The 24,962-nt window shown below is 37.3% G+C and overlaps 1 long non-coding RNA gene across 1 annotated transcript; it reads left to right on the plus strand.

The window, feature by feature from the left end:
* Positions 1 to 16,070: 16,070 nt before the first annotated feature.
* LOC115290507 lies at positions 16,071 to 18,708 on the plus strand. The gene is made up of 3 exons (XR_003908151.1): positions 16,071 to 16,153; positions 16,554 to 16,617; positions 18,548 to 18,708. It is a non-coding gene; the product is annotated as an uncharacterized LOC115290507 (long non-coding RNA).
* Positions 18,709 to 24,962: the final 6,254 nt, after the last annotated feature.

Below are 24,962 nucleotides of genomic sequence, written 5' to 3' on the forward strand. Positions count from 1 at the left end.
TCTATCATTCAATGATAAAAATTTCAGACATTTCAAGAATCTCAAGACATGTTTGAAATTATAGATTTCAGAAGTAGCCAACTATTCATGAAGTGACAATTGTGTATAAGAAAAGGTGTTTCAGGTATATAAAGATGTGTAAGATGTACTGCTAAATAGAAAATATTGCTGTTTATCATATAAGTGAATAGAAATACAGCAAATGTGGAAAGAGTTTAAGGGAGAAAAAGCAACACACCACAGGAGTATTTAAATAAAGGTAATAATGAAATACAGCAAATTTGGAAAGAGCTTAAGGGAGAAAAAGCAACACACCACAGGAGTATTTAAATAAAGGTAATAATGAAATACAGCAAATGTGGAAAGAGTTTAAGGGAGAAAAAGCAACACACCACAGGAGTATTTAAGTAAAGGTAATAATGACTTGGTTGATTCTGTGTCTCATTCCACCATTTCTCAAACAACTTATCCTCTGTGTCTAATTTAGTGAAGGTTCCTACGAACCTAAAAAAAAAAAAAAACTGGATAAATTCCTAGAAAAATAACCTATGAAGACTAAATCATGAATAGAAAATGTGAACAGACCAATGACTAATAAGGAGTTTGAATCAGTAATAAAAAACATTCCCCAAATCCAGGACCAGATGGCTTTGCTGGTCAGTTTAAAAAGAATGCCAATCTTAAATGCTCCTAAAAATATATGTATAAGAAGGAATAATTCCATATTCATTTCATAAGGCCAGTACTAGTGTGATACCAAAATCAAAGACACCACAATTATAAACCGGTATCTGTAATGAATATGCAAAAATCTTCAATGAATTATCATCAAACTGAATTTAACCACAGATTAAAAGAATCCTACACCGTAATAAGTGGGATTAGTTTCAAGGATAAAATGATATACAAAATCAAATTAATATCTCAATGGATGCAGAAACATCATTTGCTAAAATTGAACATCCATTTAGAATTAAAAAATCTCTCAATAAAGTATATATAGAGGGAATGTACGCCAACATAATAATGGCCATATATGACAAGCCCACAGCTAATACTTATGTAACTACAAAAAGCTGAAAGCTTTTCCTCTAAGATCAGGAACAAGAAAAGGATGCTTCCTTTCACCATTTTTGTTAAGCACATTACTGGAAGTCCTAGCCAGAGTAATTAGGTAAGAAAAAGAAATCAGGAGTCCAAACTGGGAAGCAAGTGTGGTCATTATTTGCAGAGGACTTGTAGGCATACTCCTTTTTATTCCACTTCACTGCATTGTGCTTCTAAGATTTTACATTTTTACACAGTGACGTTTGTGACATCACTGCATAAAGCAAGTCTGGCAGCACTGTTTTTTCAACAGCATTTTCTCACTTTGTCACATTTTGTTAATTCTTGAAGCATTTTAAACTTTTTCATTAATATATTTGTTATCTTGATAAGTGATTAGTGATCACTGATGTTGTAATTGTTTGGGGGCACCACAAAATGCACCCAATAAGATGGGGAACATAATCAATACAGTGTGTATCCTGACTCTCCACCAACTGGCAGTTCCACCTCTCTCCCTCTCCTCAGGCTTCCTGTGCCCTGAGACCCTATAATATTGAAGTCAGGCCAATTAATACTCCTACAACTCCCTCTAAGTGCTCAACACTTAGAGGCAGAGTTGCACGTACCTCTCATTAAATCAAAAGTTAGAAATAAGTTTAGTGAGTAAGCCATGTTGAAATTTCAGATTGGCACAGAGGCCTTCTAACAGTTGGCCAACTTGTGCATACAAAGGAAAAGTTTCTGAAGGAAATTAGAAGCGCTGTTTCAGTGAACAAATGAATGATACAGTGAAAAAGCTTTATTGCTGATACGAGAAAGTTGTAGTGGGCTACATGGAAGATACACCAGCTATGATACTCCCTAAGCCAAAGCCTAATTCAGAGAAAGGCCCTAACTGTCTTTAGTTCTATGAAGGCTGAAACAGATGACAAACCTACAGAAGGAAAGTTTGACACTAACAAGTTGGTTCCTGAATTTTAGAAGAAACCATCTCCATAAGATAAAAGTGCAGGATGAAGCAGCAAGTGCTAAAGCAGAAGCTGCAGCAAGTTGTCTTGCTAGCTAAGATAAGCAATGCATGAGGCTACACTAAACAACAGGTTTTCAATGTAGTTACATCAGCCTTCTGTTGGAAGATGCCTTCTAGGACTTTCATAACTGAAGAGGAGATGTCAATGCATGGCTTCAAAGCTCCAAAGGACTGGCTGACTGTTAGGAGTTAATGCAGCTGGTGACTTTAAATTGCAGCCAATGGTACTCATTTGCTATTCTGAAAATCCTATGGCCCATAAGAATTATCCTAGATCTACTTTGCCAAAGCCCTATAAATAAAACAAAGCCTGAATGACAGCACATTTGTTTACAACATGGTTTACTGAATATTTTAAGCTCACTGATAAAATCTACCTGCTCAGTAAAAAGATTCCTTTTAAGATATTACTGATTATTGAACAATCCACCTGGCCACCTAAGGTCTCTGATGGAAATGAACAAGAGATTAATGTTGTTTTCATGCCTAACACAATATCCATTCTGCAGTTCATTGATCAAGGAGTAATTCTGACCTTCAAATCTTACTTAAGAATTCTATTTTGTTAGGCTAGAGCTGCCATAGACCGTGATTCCTCTGATAGAGCTGGACAAAGTTAACTGAAAAACCTTGAAAGGATTCACCATTCTAGATATCATTAATTGTGATTTATGGGAAGAAGTCAAAATTTCAGTATTAGTCAGAGTTTGAAAGAATTTGATTCTAATCTTCATGGATGACTTACATGTGTTCAGGACTTCTGTGCAGGAAGTTAACAGCAGATGTGGTGGAATCAGCAGAAGAACTAGAATTAGAAGTAAAGTCTGAAGAGGTGTCTGAATTGCTGCATTCTCATGACAAAACTAACAGTAGTTGCTGCTGCTTACAGATGAGCAACGGAAGTGCCTTAAAATGAAACCTACTCCTGGTGAAGATACTGTAAAAATCGTTGAAATGACAAAAAGGGCTTTAGAATATTATATAACTGTAGTTGGTAAGCAGCACCAGGGTTTGAGAGAATTTACTCCAATTTTCAAAGAAGTTATACTGGAAGAGTCAAGGAAGCAAATGCTGTCTTATATTAAGAAACTGACACAGCCACTCCAGGCCCCAGCAACCACCACCCCAATCAGTCAGCAGCCAACAATACTGAGCCAAGACTCTCCACCAGCAAAAAGATTACAAACTGACTTCTTTCATGGCTAGCATTTTTTTTAAACAAAAAAAATTTTTTTTTAAGTTTGAGAGAAACCAAGACAGTATGAATGGTGAAGGGGCAGAGAGAGAGAGAGGGAGTCAGAGAGAATCCCAAGCAGGCTCTGCCCTGACATCCAGGGCCTAACATGTGGCTTGAACTCATGAAACTGGGAAATCATGACCAGAGCCCAAACCAAGAGTTGAACACTTAACCAACTGAACCACCCAGGCATCCCAACAAAAAAGTATATTTTAGAGTATGTACATTGTGTTTTTAGACCTATTGTGATAACGTGTGCAATGCAAACTTTTATATGCACTGGGAAACCAAAAAAATTCATTTGACGCACTTTATTGCAGTGGTCTGGAACGGACCCTGTTAGCTAGGAAGTTACAGGGAGTTACTCAGATCAGAGGGCTGAAGATTATCAGGAGGGGGAAGAAGTAAAAATAGGGAAAGATGGTGTCTGTCTTACAGAACAAGTAGCTTTCACTTAAGAGATATATAGTCAGGCGTTTTGTCAGATACTCCATGTATGAGCCAGCTTGAGTCTGATTGGCCATGAGCCCTCAAGTTACCCTAAAGTTACCTTCAGATGATGTAGTAAGATCTCTTCCTATAGGTGAATTTCCCCACCATTTGTTGAACGTATGATATATGCACTAGCGTGCTGATATGCTAAGAATGCACAGTTGAACTAAAGCGCCTAACAGAAAACATGTAATTTCCTTAATGTATCAAGCTCCCTACCCAGTTTCCCCTAACACATTGAATAAAAGCTTCTTGCATTAACCCCAAAGAGAACTATCTCCTGGTCTCACTTGCTTCAAGTAATGAAAACCATTTGCCCAAACCAAAAAACTGGGGCCTATTGGCTAATGCACCCCAAGCAATGAGCCCTTTGTATTCAGTACCAAACTCACGTTATCTCTGAGATATTATTTATAGAGAAAACTCTAAAGACTCTACCCAAACTATTAGAATTAATCAACAAATTGTGTAAAGTTGCAGGATACAAAATCAGTATATAAAGATCTGTTTCATCTGTACACTAATAATGTACTAACCAAGAAATTAAGAATACAATCTTGTATTCAACTGCATTTCCCAAAATAAAATACTGAGGAATAAATTTAACCAAGGAGGTGAAAGACCTGTACACTGAAAATTCTAAAACACTGATTAGAGAAATTGAATAAAGAAATGAAAAACTCCATCTATGATGATGAGTTGAAAAATATCATTACAATGTCCATACTATCCAAAGCAATCTACAGATTCAATGCATTTCTTAGCAAAATTCCAATAGATGACTTTTTACAGCAATAGAACAATTCTTAGATTTGTATGGAACCATAAAAAACCCAAAGTAGCCAGTATAATTTTGAGAAAGAAAAGCTGGAGGTTTCACAATCTCTGAATTCATATTATACTACAAAGTGATAGTAATGGAAACAGTATGATGATGGTGTACAATTAAACACACAGATCAACGGGACAAAGTCCAAAAATAAAGCCGCATGTATAACCAATTAATTGATGACAAAGGGGTCAAAAAATATAATTGGAAAAGGACAGATCTTAAAGTGGTGTTGGAAAAATTGGACAACCAATGCATAAGAATGAAACTGGACTACTATCTTATACCACATGTAAAAATACAAAATGGATTAAAAACTTGAACAGAAGACCTAAAGCTATAAAACTTGATTTTTTGGATTTCAAAGTAAAGAAAATGTGGGACTACATCCAAGTAAAAAGCTTCTACACAGAAAAATACAAAGCTCAAAATGAAAAGGCAACTTATGAATGAGAAAATATTTGCAAATCATATGTGATAAGGGATATATAAAATATTGAAAAGCTCATACAACTCAATAGAAAGAATCTGATTAAAAATGGATTGCAGTATGGAATATACTTTTTTCCAAAGACACTCAGATGGCCAGCAGCTACGTGAAAAGTTGCTCATCATGTTTCAAGGTAAAGCAGCAAAGCAGGAAAATTCAAAACCACAAGGAGCTATCACCTAACACCTGTTAGAATGGCTATTACCAAAAAGACAAGTAAGTCTTGGGGAGGTGGAGAAAAGGGAACCCTTTTGCACTGTTAGAGGGAAAGTAAATTAGTGCCACTATGGAAAAAAAGTATGGCGGTTCCTTAAACAGAAAACTACCAAATGATCCAGGATTTCTATTTCTGGCTATTTTCCTGAAGGAAATGAAAACACTAACTTGAAAAGACATCTGTATCCCCATGTTATTTATAATAGCTTAGATAAGGAGGCAATCTAAGAGTCTACTGGTAAACCAACAAAACTGTATAAATAAGAGTATCACTCAACCATAAAAAAGGAGACGTTGCCATCTGTACCAAAACAAAACAAAACAAAACCAACCTTGGAGAACATTATGCTAAGTCAGAGAAAGACAAATATCCTATGGTCTCATATGTGGATTCTCAGGAAAAAAGAAAAAAGTCATAGATACAGAAATAGATTTGTGGCTTCTAGAGGCTGATGGTGGGGAGTGGGTGAAATGGGTGAAGATGATCAAAAAGTAGACTTCCAGCCTTAACAATACTAAGAATGTAATAGTGTGGTAACTACAATTAATACTGTATCATATATTTGAATTTGCTGAGAGTAGGCATTGATAGTCCTCACCACAAGAAAAAAAGCAGCTATTATGTATGGTGACCCATATTAACTAGACTTATGGTAATCATTTCATAATACATACAAATATCAATGTATTATACATCTGTACTACATAATGTGTATATGTATATATATACACACACTATACATATATCTGTACTATGTCTCAGAAAAGCTCCCTATTTAAAATACTGATGTACTTCATTGTGGTCCAAAATGTAGTACAATGTAAAATACTGACATTTTGTAAATAATTCCAGTTTTCTGTAATTCAACATTTAAAACTGTTTAGTACTGGGAAGAGTAGTTTGTTCCCAGATACAACTCTTTCCCCAAATGTAAGAACTACTTGATAAATCCAGAGACTTCCAAGAAATAAATCATAATCAAGCTCACTGACTTTTGTTACATTGCCTTCACTAGGCATGTCCTTGTGTGTTACCAATATATCCTTAGCCTTTCCTGAAGCACTTTCTACCACCTCTTTGCCCTGCCAACAAGTCTACTTGTTGTTCCCACCATTTTAGAGCACCTCATCTTTTCTCTCTTCACTGCTTACCTCAGACCCAGTTTCCTGAGGCAAAGTCTCATGTTTGTTGATCCTCCCATAAGCCTGAGGACTATTTGGGAGCTCATGTCCATGACAACTTGGTAACAAACCAGTCCGTGACAGCATATGATTATGTGTGAAGAGCTTCAAGAAAATATTGGTATTTAGCCAAGAAACGCCATACTAACTATACATATAGAAAACAAATTGAAAGGTACTCCTGAGCATTTCAAATAATCACACAGCCATTGGAGGCAGATAGTTTTGAGTAATCCAGCTGCTGAGCCTGACTTCCCCCGCCAACCTTCAGGGGGACATCTGCTCCGGGTATGTTTAATGCCACCACGTTTCAGCCAGGCTGCTTTTTAAGACCAAAAGGGGAATGTATAGTTAGTCCTGGTTTCTATTCAAACACCTGGGCAAATTGCTTTAACTGTCTACTGAGTGACTGCTCATACTGTTCTCTTGCAGATACCCAGGATTCTCATCCATTCAAATTCTATGCAAGAGATGGTTTTATGCTCTCAAACCTCAAAGCCTTTTAAAAATCTCTTCACCTGAAATAATTTCCAGCTTTAGTATCTGACAGTTACTTCAGTATCTCGTGTCTCTAGGCCCACAAAAATGTCTTTATTATTTCATGTATTATTCTTGTTGTAACATGGATCACTTCTGTGTCTTATTTCTCAACTAGATCACAGCATGCATTTTGGAAGACTCTGCGATGTGATGCATTGGAACCAGAAGCGTGCCACTGTACTTGCTGAGTGACCTTCAGCAAGTGATTAAATATCTTGAGTCTCAGTGTCCTCTGATTTAAAAGAATGAGAACATCCATCTCTGCATTCAGAAGGCCTAGTATATAGCCTAGGTTTTAAGGGCTCAATATTTATCTCCTTCTTTGAGATCAATGACCATATCTTGCTTGCTTTCCTTTTTTCTCCATAGGTAGTGTCTTGCCATTACTTTGAAACTCAAACATGTGGAATTGATTTTAAGAAAAAGTAAATGTGACTCACTAACGCATGGCAAAGGAATGGAGCATTCTGATATATAACGTGAAGCAATGTCCTATTGCTGCTGATTACAGGGAAGTGACATCGACCACTAGATTGTCATGGTGCGCATCCATCAGAATTGGGCTGAATTGACTAGATCAAAAACATTAGGCAGCCAATGAGGAAAAAGGCAGAACATTAAACAAAGTTAGGTTCTGCTGGCAGTGTTTTGAGCCTCCAACTTGAGGACAAATTACAAGTATTCTCACTGGCGAAAGGACCTTAAGGATGCAGTTGCCTTTAAAGCCTCATTTATACACACAAGTTGTGCAATCAATGATAACGCCATTGTAGAAAGAGAAATGTAGATCTTTAAAAGCTGAAGTATATTTGAATGAAGATAAAATGGAGCTTTGCCTTATGCAAAACAGCTTTCTTGATTCAGATCCTGCTTCTTACTCCTAGATTGTATATTTGTGTGCTTGAGATGCTCAACAGGAAGGAGGTATTTGTGATGCCGGAGACAATGCGAAGTGATATAATTTGGATGTGAAGCAAAATTATTTTGATGCGGGGTTCAGTTCTCACAAGCAGGAGGGCTTGTTCTGGAGGCAAACAAGAGATTTTCCCCTCCATTTTACCCATATTGCCTGGGGAAAATCAATAGTTTGACAATTACAAGTGGAGCCCACTGTCGATCAACAGCAGATACTGACAACTTGTCACCAGACATCCAACTGCAGTTTTTCTCCTCCCTTTCCAGCACTGATCGCTGTGGGATTTGATTTATATTTTTAGAATAAAGAAAACTGTATGTTAGGCTGGAAAATAAACACGGACTCTCTTGCATTTTAAGGTGATTTTTAATCATCCACAGTGGAAGTATCACACATTGCAAATACCTCACATTCTTCTCACCAGCAAATCGGTTAGAATATGTTCTTTAGGAAATATCCTATTCTTTTTAAGCTCATTTGAGTGAGAGTGAGAGAGAATCCTAAGCAGGCTCCACACTGTCAGTGGGGAGCCCAACTCAGGGCTTGAACTCCTCAACCACAATATTATAACCCAAGCTACAATCAAGAGTTGAACATTTAACTGACTGAGCTGAGCCACCTGGGGCATCCCAAGGGAAAATCCTTTTTTCAGAAGTAAAATTTAGTTATTCTATGCATTGTGCATTTCTCTAAGGTACACATTCCACCTTGATCAACAGGCATAAATGTTTTGATGAGGCTGACAAAGTTTCTTGTAATCTCAGACTGGCGAATGTTGTGGCAGAAATGACAGATGAACCAGAACACCTCTGTGATTTCATGGCCGGAGAAGGGCGAAACTAACATTATTTGTAGTGTAGGACTGGCTAAACAATCAATGTTCTCTAAACTGTACAGGATTGCAAGAATTTCTTTGTTCAGCACAACTGCTGTGTGCAGCCATGGGTGGTTAAAATACATTGCACTGAGATTCTAGAAATCCAGGTTCTATTCCTTGCTGGTTCTGCTAAGTAGCAATGTGACCTCAGCCAGCTCAATTAACCTCCCTGCATTTCTTTCCTTGCATATAAAACAGGCAGAACAATGCCTGCCTTTTCTAACTTTCAGTATTGTTTTCCAATTCGATGGAGATAAAACATGTACAAGTGTTTTGCAATGTACTGTGCAGCATACAAATGGAAGTTAATAATAATCGCCAACTCTGTTTATGACTTTTTTTTTTTCAAAGACTGTCCTTGCCCAAAATGAGTCATTCTTCTTACTGCAATTACTTTGAGCTGATTGGGTGTTCATTTTTATCCCCTGACATTCCACAACCACACTACATCCGCTGTAGTCCTTCCATTTATGTGTCTAAAGTCTTTTTGTAGACTGCTTTACATCTGCCCAAACTTACCTGTCATCCGTGAGTTGTTTGGGGACATAGATAATGCCCATCAAGTAGGTTTTTCCTCTGCTCAGTACAAGTTTCGGTAAATGATGTATCTATATTTGACAGTGCATTATGTTCCCAGATCTTGTTCTTAGCCATATGGTATAAACTTACTGAGTTATACAAGGCCCATAGGTGATATTAATGAAACTGTTTAAGAAATTGGTTATGGCTGTTATAGGAATTCCATGTCTGAGAAAATTTAACCCTATTGTAATTGATCAGAAACTTGATACCCTTGTTGATTACCTTATCCTACTTGGTCCCTTGGCCTGACCCAGGCCAAGAAACATACCTCACTATTCATTATTCCAGACTTCTAGTGCCTCCAACCCTCTCTAACTCCACTTCCATATTTGACTATTGCTCTTGAAAATGTTACATTAGCTATGGAATAGCAAGGTTGTCAGAACTTACATACCTTATAATACTAAATATTTACAACACTCACTGGAATTTGATGGAATTTTGCCAATACACATAGGGTTTTTTTTTTTTTTTTAACCAGATGGCCAAGCTCTTCTCTCTTTCTCAAGTCCATTTCTAAAGCCTTTGGGGATTCAGTGTACCTTAAAAGGTCCTGCTTTTAAAATATATGGCTCCAACTTGAGTGGCAGGTCATGAATGATGACAGCAGATGTTAAGTGGGTCTAGGACATAACTGGTCCTAGGAATGGAAGTCAGATAGGTGAAGCACATGAACCTATTTCTATTGGTCATTAACTATAATTACCCCACCCCAGAGCTTACCCACAGGTGGCCCAGAGAAATCCTAAGAAACAAGAGGCAGGGGCCCCCCTTGTGTAGCAGGATTATAACTATGCAACTGACTTCACACTGGCTTCTCTGTGAAGACAGTGGTTTTTAGATCAACACGCCTATACCCTTTGGTAAGGCGTTTTCAACTTTTCAACCTCACCTGCCATGCCCTGGAAAATACAAGAACAGGGAGTTTATCTTATGCTAAGACTATGACGGACCAAAAGGCTGATGAGAAATTTCTGCTAGCTCAGGTTTCATAGCTCATTATCCACTGTAGGCTGCATAAAAAGAGATTTACAAAAAGAAAGATTTAAGCAAGTCTTCAAACTCATTTGAAGACAGTAAAGCCATTACTATAATATACCTTACAAGGTAAAATCTGAGAAATGATCTTTGGACTCTAAAATACCTGAGCTAAAAACCCAGTGAGCCAGATTTTCAGTGACTACTTCAACATGATAGCACCCTCCCTGGAATTGGTTTCACATAGCCATGTTTGGAAGCCACTAGAACCAACTGTGGTTAGAGCATCTCTAGACATAACGGGATACTGTGCTTCTAAGTCCAAAGGGTAAGTTTGAAAGTTCTTGGGGACCAGAGTACTGACCTTATTAACTGATGAAAATCTTCTTAGAAATTGCAACCCTGGGCTCCTGTGAGTGTACAAGTATTTTTGATATTTCATTGGTTTAAGATTTGATACTATTTCTATAGATCTTATTGATACCCTAAAAAAGGGAGATGTTTGTATGAACTTAGAGATATCCAAAGTACTTTTGGGAACAGAAGTTCTCTTCCTGTCAAGTGAGAGATGGGACTTCTCACATTTCAAAATTCATAGGGAAATCAGAAAACTTGTTTTTTTAATCTCTGGCCTGTGGAAAGTCTGCATTTTCTTGTCTTCCCCCCACGTATTCAGATGATTAGATCTACTCCATTTCCCAGAAAAACTGTAGAAGAAAATCAGGAAGAGCATATCCATCCTTCCCTGGTCATCATCTTGTACCCACCACTGGAGATCAATCATATTATCATACTAAGAATTAGATATGCAAGTTTGGGGGCAAAAATGTATAAGCTCATGTGTCAATGTGTCTAGACCATGTTAACAATATTTGGTCAAACATTACTCTAGGTATCTCTATAAAGATATTTTTAGAGAATATTAACATTGAAATCAGTAGTCTTTGAGTAAAGCAGATTACTCTTAATATGGGTGGGGAATTTCTAATTGTAGTCATTAACAGAAAGACTGACCACCATGGAAAAAGAGGGAATTCTGCCACTGTTTAGCAGAATTTAAGTCTGCCTTTATACTTAAACTGAAACATTGGCTTTTTCTGGACTTTCCAGTCTGCTGGACTACCATGCAGATTTTCAAATTGCCAACCTCCATATTTGTGTGAGCCATTTCCTTAAAATAAATCTGTACACATGCATATATACATCTCTTATTGGCCTGGCTTCTGTAGAGAACTCTAATACATCCAAGTGATTTCAGAATTATCCACACATAATTTTGTTTATAGTTTTAATGCAGTTAGGTTCCCTTTTCCTGCATAATGCAACTGAAGATTTGGTCCTTTGTAAGGAGTGTGTTCTCCCACAAATTTCTCCATTTTTATCTTGGCTCTGTCACCTCTGTTTACCTCCCTTACTGCAGACAGGACTTCAATTAGTTATAGTTGGGCTTAGAAAGCCAATAACTGGCTCTTTTGTAAAAAAGAGGGGGGCTTCATTTCCTGGGTGCCTCTGGGTTTATGATTTCAAAGGTCTTCTCAACTCCTTTACAAGGCTCCAGAAGGATACTGAGTTCCAAGCCATGAGGAAGTTTGAAAGTGGGTCATTTAATTCTAATTCATTCTTCTCAGTAGTAAAAGCTCTGTACATGCCAACCCTTTTACTAAGTGACCTTTTCTGAAAACACATCTCTCCAAATACCTTTTATTTTTTTGGTCCAAAGGATATAGCCTATTCCTGTATTAAGACTATTTATAGAATTAATAGGTGTTGGATAACCCTCTACAATGAATAGATCCCTGACGTTCAGTTCAGGATACATATACACACAGGACAGTTTTCAATGGTGATCTTTTTATTGCCATGGGGACAGAGCATACTTTAGTTTCATTTTAACCTCCTTCTGATGAAAAACAGGGTAGATTTTATATGCTCTTACTATAAACCTTTCCTCCATCTTGACTTACCCTTACCTATCACAAGGTTCTAGTAATAAGCATCCCTTACTAAAGGTAACCATCTAAAGAGCACATTACTCTCTTCCTTCCATATTTATCTAGGTGGTCATTAGGATATCAGAAGAATACTTACTATATCTGATACTATAATCCTAACACAAAGTTTTGTTATAAGACTACATTGTATAACATCAAATACAGACACAGTTAATATACCCATATTTAGAGCTTGCTTTTCTGGGGCCATGGTCTCAAGTTGTTGACCTCTGCCACCATTTTTCAGCCATCTCTACTGCAGTATATAATGAGTTGCAGAGATTCAGTACTATCAGAAATAATCATTGCTCACACACTTCCTCTTCTCTGTTCCATTTACCCTGAGAAGTTACGTCATACCCTGAGATGAGAAACTTGGGTGGTACTTTCACTTAGATGTTCTCCTATATGTACATTTAGTAATTCCCGTGTAGTTCGCATTCTTCGTAACTCCTGAGTATTTCTGCCATCTCTACCGCATCCAATTTTTTTAATTAAAAACCTTTTTATAGAGCAGTTTCACAGCAAGATTGGGTCACAGCAAAATTGAATGGGAAGAGTTCTCATATATCTCTTGTCCCCAGATACCCACAACCTTCTTCCTCACTATACCACAGTGGGACACCGATTATGATCGACGAACCTATGTTGGTACATTATCATCACCCAAACTCCACAATTTACATTAGGGTTCACTCAGTATTTTACATTTAATGGATTTTGACAAATGTGTAAGGACATTTGTCTACCATTATAGCATCATACACAAGTTTCACTGTCCTAAAAATTCTGTGCTCTCCCTTAACCCCTGGCAATCAACAATCTTTTTAGTTCCTCTAGGTTTGCTTTTTCTTTTCACTCAGGATACGCAGGCCTGTTTTAACATATCTCCATTTCTCTTATCAAATCTCCCTTCCTATTACAAGTTTTCCATAAAGTAGGTTGATTGTTCCATAAAGTAATTTGATCATACCACTGTCATATTTAAATGACTTTTCATTGCCTCTGGTCTCAAGTCCCCATTAGCAATTTAAAGCTTTTCTATCTGGCCCCTCTTTACCTTTCTTCATTTCACACAATTTACCAACTTGCATATTCTATTCCTGCAATACTAAAGTACTCATAGTATACAGAATGAACTGTGTTCTGTCTCATCTATGTATACTTACTATTTTATTTCCCAATTAAAAAAATACTTTTGTTGCTCCCATTATCTAGATATACTGAACATGTTCAAGTCTCAATATAGTACCTCCTTCTCTCAATGTGAAGATAACCTAACACTAAACTCTTATGTAGCATCCTGCATTCAGTCATCTTTTTTTTAATGTTTTTATTTATTTTTGGGAGAGAGAGAGAGAAAGAGAGAGACAGCATGAGCAGGGGAGGAGCAGAGAGAGAAGGAGTCACAGGATCTGAAGACAGGCTCCAGGCTCTGAGCTAGCTGTCAGCACAAAGCCTGATGTGGGGCTTGAACTCACAAACCGTGAGACCATGACCTGAGCCGAAGTCAGAGGCTTAATCGACTGAGCCACCCAGGCACCCCTCAGTCGTCTTCATCAGGTACAAAATCACTCAACTTTCACTCAACATTAAAAATACCTGCTTTCCAATGGGCCTTCTACACTAAGCAATGAAGTCCTTGAACGCATGATTTGTACTTTTCTATTATTTAACTACCTTCTTGGCTTCCGTTATTGCCCCCCCCCCCATTTTTCCTTGGTCTTAGTGAAATTCAAAGCAGTACTCGCACTGTGGGAGTAATTTACTACAGGACTGATGGAAATAAATTGTCAAGTCCCCTTATATCTAAACACAGGTTTTGTGCTGCAGTAAAAATCTTTTAGCCTAGAACATGATTTCGTTCCATAAAAATTATATCTTAGAAAACAGAATCCAGAGTGCTAACCATTACACGATGGAATATATCTTAGAAAAAACAAAGGGAGCTTTTCAATAAGTAGAGATATAGGTAACTGTTTTACATGGTATCTTAACATGTGAAACGATCCTATAATATCAGCCAGGTTGAGGGTAATACTTCATGTCCTTTAAATTCTGTGATTCCTAATCTTGGTATTTCTCTTAAAATGGCACAATTGTAGAATGAATGGATGTAGCTTGTAGAAAGATAAGTACATTAAACATCTAGTAAACATTTGGTAAGAAAAATGCAAAGATCTAATGGCTAAGTTCCTTACTAGGGATGCCTAAAAGCTCTGTCAACCTTTCTCACTCGTACTGAAAGCTACCTGGTTGAACTGGAATACTTTACAATAACCCCTCCCCCCAAGAAAAATCAAAGACCTAATTATTCAATTTTCCCAGGGAAAAGAGCTGGCAAGTTGATTGAACTGGTGTCCTTTTTCCTCACCAACACAGTGAAGTCTTCCCTTTCCTAGGTCTTCTCCCGACTCATTTCCTTTCCCATTTAGTTTCTTCTATAACAGGTTTAACCAATGCCCATAGATATGTGTCCATTTGTATTGTGTGACATAAATAATCTTGAATCAGCCATTGCTTTCCTTGGTTTGTACTAAGATTTTTCATAAAGCTCCATGTGTCTTCTTATATATCAAATTGCTTAAGGAGATTTCATAGAATTCTGTGTAACACTTTCACATCTCTGAAAGATTACACATCATTCCAATTCTTCATTGTCATAAATAGTGCTGTCTTTATATTCTTTCAGATGTGGATTACTGGGCTATAGGGAATGCAGTCTCTCACTTTCATGAAGCAACAACAAAGTACAGTTTGGAATGGCTACTTTGGTTCATATTCCTATCAGAAGAAAACGAAGATTCCTATTTCCCCACATGCTGTACAACATGTTGTAAACACTGTTCTCAGCACATTTAAAAAGAAGCTTTAATGTTGTGTGGCATGAGTCTGTAACAAACTAGCTCTTCTCTTTGTACTCTACTTCTAGTGTACCTTTTTCATACCTTCACATTTTAACATCTAATGTATCATGTAATTTCATCTTCATTTTCCAAATATACAAATTTTCCTTAGGATAGAAACTACATATTATGTATTTTTTTTGTCCACAGCACTTAATGATGCATTAAAAAGTTATATTTCATATTTTTTTCTCTTCATGTAATTGCTCATCAGCTTTGAAATAAGTTAGCAGGAATTCAGTATTATCCTAATGGTTGCACAGAAATAATTTTTCCAGGTTTATACTGCAGACAGTCATTCTTAAAATTCATGGTCTTTCAAGTTTGCTCCTTCCAATCCACTGACATGATTTTAAAGTACACACATACACAGTGTGCTTGAGGTCCTTGGAGGGCATAATTAATATTGTGTCCAAAGATTTCCATGCCTTTTTTATTTTCTTTTTGACTTCCACTTTACTCTAATCTTTATCTCTCTAATCTTGTGAGGACCTACGTTAAAAATAATGGAAATGTGTGGGTTTTTATCCTCTTTGGTCATTCTTAAAATACTGAGTTTGTGTAATAATATACATTCTTCTTTTCCAAGGTAACCATAGAAACAAGATCAGTAGTGTACAATGAGCTTTAGAATGGAGATGATTGAAACAAATAGATTTCCCACGTCAGGGAGAATACTTAACTTTTACTCCCTCCAGTGAGGTAGAAAGGTTAAGTTTTACCTACAGGATATATAGACATTTTTTAACTGTGTAAAAATGTTTTAAACCCAATGAGAATGGGAAACTTGATTGTACTGGCTGGTATCAAACCACCCCACGTTAGCAGTAACTTCAGGTTAGTGGTTATAAAATGTGAGATTTAAAGAAATAGAAGTTTAATATTTAAGTGATGAATTACCTTTCCAAAAGTAGTTGCTAGAAAGCACTATAATTTGTCACAATTTGAATCAGTAGCTAATTGGTCCAAAAATAAGAATACTTATAAAGCTTAGCCCTAGGCCTTCAGGCTGCCCTGCCATTGATCTCTACCAAACATTTGCTTTACTATATAATGATTTTATCCAGAGGAAATTCCAGTATAAGCTTTTACTAACAGTTAATTCTCATTAACTAGGAAACATTCCGAATGCTGGCTTATTTTTGCTAATGACCAAGGTATAGGTTTAGGTATGTGACCGAGAACTCAAAACAGTTCATGTGCTAGTGTGACACAGCCATGACCCCTCTCTTTCCAGGTAAGGATACGGCTTGTCCGAAGTAGACATACGCAGGAGGACAGAAGGGAAAACATCTATCAAGGTGAGTGCAAGTGTAACATGTGGCTCTCCTACCCTATGAATATGCCTTGTTCAGGAAATATTCTAAGCAATATAGCATATTTAGAAATGTGTAGGAGGAGGTAGATATTAAGGAAAGCAAAAGGCAGTGGAAAACAAGTACTGTCATCAGTCACAGGTAACCACTAGTATTTCAGTGTCTTCATATCCACAGAGGGAAAGGCAGCTCAATCCATACTTAAGCAGATACCATTCTCACTTTGACTCAGAAGGTATATATAGTTTTGCCTTTTTAGTTTCAACATATCAGCATTTAAATATGGTTGTAGTAGAAGTGTTTTATTTTACACATTAATCTGATTTAAATAATAGCCTATTAACGGATGCTTAATGTTTCTAATGTTATGCTGTGATGAAAAGTTTAGAGGACAGGTTTTTAGATATTTGTGATGATTCCTTAGAATATCACAGCAATGAAGTTACTAGGATAACTGGTTACATTTAAAACGATTTGATAAATGTAGACAAGATTTTGACTGGCACAGTTTTTAAACTTGAAATACTTTGGCAACCCGTGTAAGTAATAATGCTCAACTGAGAACAGGTGTACTCATAGTACTGATGTGAGGACCGAGGCACAGAATAGCAGCTCTTAGTGACAGAGCAAGGAAGTGGTGGACCCAAGGTGAAGATTGAACCACATGCTATTTTTTTCCTGTACGTCAAAATACAGCACACACATCTACATATATGTAGATACATTATACACATAATTATAAACATGTTTTATGTATAATTCTTACCACATTATATACACACATACACAAACGTACTCCACACACATACTACATACACTTTACTACAAAGGGTATAACCTAAAAACACTGTCTGGTTTTTTGGCTTAGCAATTTTAGAGGGAGTTCCAGATCAATATTTGCATTTTTGCTGACAAAGACATATTATCCCTTTATAAAAATTGTTGTATTCTTCCCTCATGCTCTTTTATTTTTTTTTTTAACATTTATCTATTTTTTGAGAGAGTGAGACAGAGCATGAGCAAGGAGGGTCAGAGAGAGAAGGAGACACAGAATCTGAAGCAGGCTCTAGGCTCAGAGCAAGCATTCAGTAAAGAATTCAATGCGGGGCTCGAGCCCACTAACCATGAGATCATGACCTGAGCCAAAGTTAGATGCTTAACCGACTGAGCCACTTAGGCACCCCAGCCCCATAGTCTTCTTAATGGATATTTAGACCAATTCCAATCTTGCTATTTCAAACAACAGTGCAATTCTATTTCTATGGACATTCATGGCACTGACGATTTTAAAGCATTAAAAAACACGTAAGTATTATTTGGTTTTACTCAGTCATATTTATAAGGAAATATAGATACACAGTTTTAAAAGTTAAATAGGCATTGGGTGCTTTAGTGGCCATCAGTTAAGTGTCTAATCCTTGATTTTGGCTCAGGTCATGATTTCGTGTCGTCATGAGATCAAGCCACACACTGGGCTCCATGCTGACCATGAAGCCTACTTGGGATTCTCTCCTTGCCCCTCCATGCTTGTGCTCTCTTTCAAAATAGATAAGAACAAAAAAGTTAAATAAGCAAAAGAAGTCCCCATCTTACCACATCCTTTCTCTAAATTCCCAATACTCTGACAACTACTATAATCTTAGGGAAACTTGGTATATTTACTTCCATATCTCCAATTAATAGGTCTATAACATTTACACTATTACTTGATTTCTTACCCTAGTAAATGAAGATTTAGCTCTTTGGCCCTTCATGCTCACCACACCATGGTCCCCTCCCGACCCCTCAAAGCACATTCACATATATACTCCTCCATTCTTAATCTTTTAGTTCACAATATTTTAATATTTAAATTGTAACAGCTAAGAGGTTTAGGTAGGAAGTGTTTTCTTGGACTTCTCCTTTATCACCTCAGTTTTCAGAGTCTCCACTAATGGTCCTGATTTCTGAAGGAGTCTGGAACATCCTTCTCCATGCTGGCATACATCAGTTCTTCTCCGGAGGTTCCTTTCTTCCATTCGGATCTGGGCTGCTCACACTGGAAGCCTCCTCCCTGCTTTCATCTGGCAGCACCTCTTCGTCTCACTTCAGGTTTGAGCTGGTTTGGGTTCCACTATTCCCTCTGGGCACCCTCACCTCAAGTAGTAATCTGAGAAACAGTAATTTGGAGGTACTCTCGTGTATTTGTATTTTTGAAAAGGTCATTTTAATATCCTAATATTTCACTAATAATTGGGTTTTGTAGATAGGTTATCTTTCTCTTGAAAGTACCTTCCCAGAGTCTTTAACCTTCTACTGTCTCCCTTTTCAACCTGATGCCTTGCTGGTTCTCATTTCTTTGTGCAGCAACATGTTTTTTGTTGTTGTTGTTGTTTTTTAATATAAGGCCTTGTTTGATTGTTTCCCTGTTTTGGCATAGAGTCTTTCTTCCTGATTTTATTGGGGCCCAGTGAGCACTCTCCATGCAGAATGGAATATCCTTAAGTTCAAGATTTTTATACTATGCCATGAAATTTCATGTATTTGAATTCTTATTAGTATTGTTTAAACATTAGTGAGTTATTTTCCCGCTTTGTTCCATTTTTTCTAACTGGTTGTTTGATTTTGTTAAACATTTATTTTGAGAGAAACAAAGAGAGAACAAGTAGGGGAGGTATAGAGGGAGAGAGGCAATTTTAAGTAGGCTCCACACTCAGCACAGAGCCTAATGCAGAGTTCAATCCCATGATCACAATCCCATGACCTGAGCTGAAATCAAGAATCAGAAGTCCAAGTGGCTGAGCCACTCAGGCACCCCAATTTGTCTTTTAATGTTCTGAGCATTATCAAAGTCCAATTTTCTAAGCAATTACCTCAACTTATTCTTACAACCCTCCCCTTTCCCTATTTTCAATATTCATACCATCTTTTTGCATATGTAAACACTATTCTATTTCATGATTATTAACAAAAAGTAATGTAAACAGAACAAAATGATTTTCAATTTCCATTTATTCTTGATGATTCAATTTAATAACCTGAAACTGATGATCATCTGTTGATAGTTTACTTTCAAAATAGGAAAGTCTAAGAACTGACTTTAGGTGGAAAATTAAGAATCTGGTTTGTCCCAACTTAAGCTTGCATCCTGAGAAATGTAGTACCTCTTTGTAAGCAGGTCTGTTAGAACTGGAGCTGTATCACATCATACAAGGTGCATAACTAACTGGGGCTGATGTCAGATAACCCAGTTGTATCAAGAGGTGGTTGAGAATACCTAAGATCTATTCTCTTAGCAAGTTTTAAAGTATAATTTACTGTAGTTACCATGGTGTACATTAAGTCTCTAGAACTTAGAGTTGAGAGTTTATATCTCCTCACCAACATCTTCCTCATTTCCTCCATCACTTCCAGCCCCTGGAAACCACCATTATCTTTCTCTAAGTTCAATTGTTTTAGAGTCTACATAAGTGCTCTCCATATTTTTTTTGATATGCCTGGCATATTTCACCTAGATAATGCACTCCAAATGCATCTATATTATCGTAAATAGCAGGATTTATTTTTTAAGGCTAACATTCCACTGTATATACAACACAATTCCTTCATTCATTTAGCCACTGACATTTAGCTTGTTTCTATATATTGGCTATTTTGAATAATGCTGCAATGTACAGGGGAATATAACTATTGAGATACATATTTCAGTTCCTTTGGATAAATACCCAGAAATGGTAATGCTCAATCATATGGTAGTTCTATTTAATTTTTTGAGCAAACTCCAGTTTTCCATAACAGCGGTAAAAATTTACATTCCGACCAAAGTGTTCATGTGCTCCCTTTGCTCCACATCCTTGACAAACTAAGTATTCTCATCACACATAGAAAATAGTAACTATGTGGTAAAGGGTAGTTAGTTTGATTGTGGTAATCATTACACAGGTGTACTTATATTAAAAAACCACATTGTATATCATAAATCTACAAAATGTTTTTTGTTTCCATCTCAATAAAGCTGAAAAAAAAAACTAAAACTAAATAAAACGTGGTTGAGATGCAAAAGCATCAGAATTTGTCATAATTGTCCTTAGGCATGTAAATTAAAATGAAAACTATCAGAATTATTAAGTATTGGCCTTTGTTGATGTTTTGGAGCCATGCATCCAGATACAGAAGTCAACAGAGAAGATGCACTTTCTATTTTATCTCATCTTATGAATTCTGTCACAGCATAAGAGGCTCTGCAGCTTTTATTGATCTTTCCATAGATTTGGCCCTAAGATACCACCAATACCTAAGTTGTTTGGTGTCAACAGAGACAAGGAAATGATGCCACCTTAAAACCACCATGATGGTAAGGGTCAATAGCAACAATCTCCTAGAAGCCAGATAAATTTGAGTGGTCTAAAATGTTTAAACCTGTACCTTCATGATTTGATAATTTTAGATAGTCTTGATATATAAACATGCCACTCATATGTGCACATATAGAATGTATATATATGTATACATTTCTCTATTATGAAAGCTGGCAAAAGTAGAAAAATATATTTATGCTTTCTGGTTTTTTAAAAGTTAAAATGGTCATCATTGATTCCATCTGTAAGTTTTAATAGGAACATTTCATCATCAAGTATTTTAAAGTTACTTGAACATAGTTCTCCCAGAACTTATTGGTCTTTTAATAATAATTGTAATGTATCAGGTGAATACACTCACTTAAATGTTGCTGTGTATGAACCCACTATGGATAACCTGGTTGTGTAGGCTCCATTAAATCTTCATTTTTCTCTTGTGGCCGTATCACCCATTTTTAAAGTTTTAAAGGCCCAAACTACTGTGCCCACACTTCAAGACACAACTTTGTGACCCATGCATTTGTAAAGTGACCAAATATGTATACAAGGAAAATCTTAGCTTAAAATTGTACACAGTTCCTCTTCAGCCAAATGTCCTTGTTAGTTCCTACATAATTTAACTCAACTCAAACCACTTCTGTTTAAATGTGCAGGTTTTATAAGTTAATCAGCAGAATGGTATCCCTTTGCTCTTGTTTATTGCAGTTGAATAGCATTTCAAGGTCCCTGTTGGACACTTGTCGAAAACAGACATATGAGAAATAAGGCTACCGTCAACCTTGTTTCTACCTATCAGTTTTACCAAGTGTTAACAGCAATAGTTATAAAGATCAAAGATTTAGGGGACCAGCCCTAGCCTACTGAATAAGAAACACAGGGATCCAATACTAGGAAGCATCACTCTTTTATAATCATTTCATGTAATTCTTATGCATATTAAATTTCAGAAGTTCCTGCCTGGGGTAATCCAAATTCTGTCCTTAGATCAAATTAGATGATGAGAAAGCTGCCCACTGGGATTGCCGTCTTTAGCCTTCGTGTACTTCTGCTGTGCTGAATACAGATAATTGACTAGGTATCATCTGTTTCTACTGACAGGGGATAGAAACATTGCCTTATAAAACACACTCTTATAATTAACCTGGGGGATATTATGGATAGATAGCATTGGCTCTGTATGTGGTTCCTGAGAAAATATTTCTCTTAAGTTCCCATAAGATTTAAGAGGCCTTGCATAACTTTTCTACTCATTTTAGATTTGATGTATATTTAATCATTCATTCCACAAAAAAAGCTTTCTAAATATATATTGTGGCAAGGTGGCGAGTGAGGTGAAATTTAAGATACTTCTATTGTTTTAAACTATATTAACTGGAACTATCCAGCCTTTCCCCCTGTACTATCCATATTCCACACTGCAGGTAAACAAAGGAGTTCTTATGCAGGATAGAAGTTCTGAAATTTATTTTATATACTGAGAGAAAGTGAATTTTTAGAAGGCCACCTTCTGTTTAGCCCAACAATGAAACAATAAACATTATATTGGAAACTAGGAGGCTTCGGAAGGGGCCAACATGACAGAAGTAGGGGATCCGTCCTTCCCTACTTCTCTCAAAGAAGGGCTGAGGCCAAAGGAATTTGAACCTCAAGAATTTGGGAGGAAGAGAGACTGAGTCTACCAGAAGGAAACTGGGACAACCTAACAGCCCATAGGTGGGTGATTGTGAACTGGGGGAGGCCTCGTGGGCATGGAAGGGAGGGATTCCCTTTTGTGGAGAGACAGAGGGGAGAGAAAGAGTGGCTGGGGACGTGTAGGACTTAATCTGGACAAGAAAAAATCCTCAAACCTGAACTGAGAGGGATCCCATCTTTAACTGCAGGGCTTTCTTTGGACTGGGGCCAGCTGCCCTGTTTGCACACCTGGGGAAGAGGGGAGTCACCGTCAGGTTTGGTGGCAGGTCAGGGGTGGAGTCTACAGCAGGAGAAACCAGTAACTCCCCTGAAATGCTGCCACACAGGACAAAACCAGCTGGGACCACATATCAGGGGGCATAGGGAAGCTCTTGCCCAGTGCCGAGGTGCACAGAGTAGGGGTTTAAGTCCCACCCAAGTGGTGGGGCATGGGAGCTGGAAGACTGAGAAGACTGCCCAGTCTGGGCCCACGGCACGGTGAAAATAGCCCAAATGGAGCCCATTGGTCCATGAAGAGACTGGGGGGGGGGGTGTCACCATTTTTCTCTCTACCACCACCAATGCAGGGTCTCAGGGATCAATCCAAATGAAACCAATGCCCCTCCACACCAGGAAACTGCATATCTAATGGAGAGGGACAGTCACTGAGGAACCAGATGGTGCAAAATTATGGAAAAAGATGAGCTGAGAAAAAGATTAAAAAAATCCAGGAGTAAGAAGGGAGAACTAGAGAACTAAGTGATGCAATCAGAACAGTTTCTGTCTCTAAGGAATTCCAGGAGAGGGAGGGAGCGAGGGAGGGAGGGAGGGAGAGAGAGAGAGAGAGAGACAGACAGACAGACAGACAAACATGCTAGAGGTATACTTGAACAAATCATAGCTGAGAACTTCCCCAATATGGGTAAAGAAACAGACAGACATTGACATCTAAGAGGCACAGAGAATTCCCCTCAGACATAATGTGAATAGATCTTCTGCATGACATTATAGTGAAACTGGTAAAATACAAAGATAAAGAGAATTCTGAAAGCAGCTGGGGATAAACAGGCCTTAACATAGAAAGGTAGACCAGTAACAATAGTAGCAGACCTAGCTACTGAAACTTGGTAGGCCAAAAAATAGTGGCAGGAAATCTTCTGTGGTGAACAGAAAACAATATGTAGCCAAGAATCCTTCATCCAACATACCTGTCCTTCAGAATAGAAGAATAAAGGTTTTCCCAAAAACTGAACAAATTCATCACCACTAAGCCAACCCTATAAGAAATTCTAAGGGAGACTCTGAATGAAATGTTGCAAGAACCACAAAAAACCAGAGACATCACTACAAGCATGAAACCTACAGATAACACAATGACTCTAAACCCATATTTCTCAATAATAGTGAATGTAAATGAACCAAATGCTCTATTCAAAAGACAGAGGGTATAAAAATGGATAAAAAACAAGACCCATCTATTTGCTATCTACAAAAGACTCATTTTAGACCTGAGACCACCTTCAGATTGAAAGTGAGGGGATGGAGAACCACTGGAAGTCGAAAGAAAGCTGAAGTAGCCATACTTAGATCAAACAACTTTAAAGGCAGTAACAAGAGATGAAGAACGGCATTATATAATAATTACAGGGTTTATCCAGCAGGAAGAGCTAACAATTATAAGTGTCTACACACCAAATTTGGAAGCATCCAAATACATCAAACAAGCATTCTTATTGATAAGAATGTGCTAATAGTAGAGGAATATAATACTCCACTTACAGCAATGGATAGATCAACTAGACAGAGAATCACTAAAGAAACATTGGACCAGAACAACACATTGAATCAGATGGATTTGACAGATATACTTAGAACTCTACATTCTGAGGCTATGGAATTCACTTTCTTCTGTAGTGCACATGGTACATTCTCTAAGATATATCACATACTGGGTCACAAAGCAGCCATCAACAAATATAAAAGAATGGAGATCATACCATGCATGCTTTCAGATCACAATGCTATGAAACTTGAAATAAACCACAGGAAAAAGTCTGGAAAACCTCCAAAAGTGTGGAGATTAAAGAAAAGAACGAATGGGTCAACCAGGCAATTAGAGAAGAAATTAAAAATACATGGAAACAAATGAAAATTAAAATACAACAATACAAACTCTTTGGGGTGCAGCAAAGGCAGTCCCAAAAGGAAAATACATTGCAAGCCAGGCCTATTTCACGAAACTAGAAAAAGTGTAAATACACAGTCTAACAGCACACTTAAAGGAACTAGAAGCATAGCAGCAAGAACACCCCAAACCCAGAA

This window comes from Suricata suricatta, chromosome 4 (genome assembly GCF_006229205.1).
Source record: "Suricata suricatta isolate VVHF042 chromosome 4, meerkat_22Aug2017_6uvM2_HiC, whole genome shotgun sequence".
NCBI classification, from domain to species: domain Eukaryota; kingdom Metazoa; phylum Chordata; class Mammalia; order Carnivora; family Herpestidae; genus Suricata; species Suricata suricatta.